The sequence below is a fragment of the Etheostoma spectabile genome, chromosome 12 (genome assembly GCF_008692095.1).
Source record: "Etheostoma spectabile isolate EspeVRDwgs_2016 chromosome 12, UIUC_Espe_1.0, whole genome shotgun sequence".
Classification (NCBI taxonomy): domain Eukaryota; kingdom Metazoa; phylum Chordata; class Actinopteri; order Perciformes; family Percidae; genus Etheostoma; species Etheostoma spectabile.
Genome location: NC_045744.1, coordinates 25791155 through 25791453, shown reverse-complemented (window position 1 = coordinate 25791453; position 299 = coordinate 25791155). Strand labels below are relative to the sequence as shown.

General features: G+C 36.8%; 1 protein-coding gene across 1 annotated transcript in view; it reads left to right on the top strand.

Annotated features, from left to right (window-relative positions):
• Positions 1-299, top strand: part of LOC116698918 (regulator of nonsense transcripts 1) — an 18140-nt gene that overhangs the window by 3477 nt on the left and 14364 nt on the right. The window lies entirely within an intron of this gene.

Below are 299 nucleotides of genomic sequence, written 5' to 3'. Positions count from 1 at the left end.
CTTTACTTAGCTGATTGGTTCTTGCCATAATAAGAATTCTAACAGTTGTCCAATAGGGCTGATGGTCCCAACCCCATTAATAAGGCAAGAAATTCCACTAATTAACCCTGACAAGGCACACCTGTGAAGTGAAAACCATTTCAGGTGACTATCTCATGAAGCTCATTGAGAGAACACCAAGGGTTTGCAGCACCATCAAAAAAGCAAAGGGTGGCTACTTTGAAGAAATATATAATAATGTAATATAAGACATGTTTTCAGTTATTTCACACTTTTTTGTCAAGTACATAATTCCACAT